This window comes from Octopus bimaculoides, chromosome 28 (genome assembly GCF_001194135.2).
Source record: "Octopus bimaculoides isolate UCB-OBI-ISO-001 chromosome 28, ASM119413v2, whole genome shotgun sequence".
In the NCBI taxonomy this organism is placed as follows: domain Eukaryota; kingdom Metazoa; phylum Mollusca; class Cephalopoda; order Octopoda; family Octopodidae; genus Octopus; species Octopus bimaculoides.
Genome location: NC_069008.1, coordinates 13100803 through 13101601, shown reverse-complemented (window position 1 = coordinate 13101601; position 799 = coordinate 13100803). Strand labels below are relative to the sequence as shown.

The window sequence follows — 799 nt, the reverse complement described above, 5'->3', positions numbered from 1 at the left end:
ATATATATATATATATATACATGCAATTGCAGCGTGTAAGGTGTTTATAAGCTATTAAAAAAAAAAACGAAAACCGTTAGATTCACTTCAACATTTAAATTTAATTTGCCAAAATATTTTCATCGCTCTGAGACCGCGACATGATGACAAAATTCCGTGCTGCATACACATTTGTTTTGGAAGATTCATGTGAAATTGTGTGTTGAAGTTTATTGTTATATTTCAGGATTAAATTTTTTTTTTTTTTTTAACGAGTATATAGTGCGTGTGGTTACTTGACAACAATATCTAAATATTCTAGCAGCTTAGGTAAACTAGGTAAATTTCATCGATTTCGTTTCCGAGTTGGTTTTTGATTTCTGTAACTTGTCAAATATTAGTTCCGGTTGACCCACACCCTGAAATGAGAAATCTCTTGATATTGTTGAAGGCATTTGGTGTAATTAAAGATGTTTCACTATAAACACGTATTCATGTAGCATCACAGGTAAGATATAATAATACAGATATTTTAGTATGGGTCATGTAAAACGTTTTGATGTTGCTTCTCAGACTTTGATAAAAAATTTTATTCTCCACCGCTTTGTCTAAAATTAATGATTAAACAGATTTAGACATAACTACATGTGGGCCAAAATGGATATTTATTCTTTTACTCGTTTCAGTCATTTGACTGTGGCCATGCTGGAGCACCGCCTTTTAGTCGAGCTAATCGACCCCGGGACTTATTCTTTGTAAGCCACGTACTTATTCTATCGGTCTCTCTAGCCGAACCGCTAAGTTACGGGGACGTAAACAC

At 33.7% G+C, this 799-nt stretch overlaps 1 protein-coding gene across 1 annotated transcript in view; it reads left to right on the top strand.

The window, feature by feature from the left end:
• Nucleotides 1-799, top strand: part of LOC106877955 (zinc finger protein 665-like) — a 52448-nt gene that overhangs the window by 15615 nt on the left and 36034 nt on the right. The gene's annotated exons all lie outside the window — the stretch shown is intronic.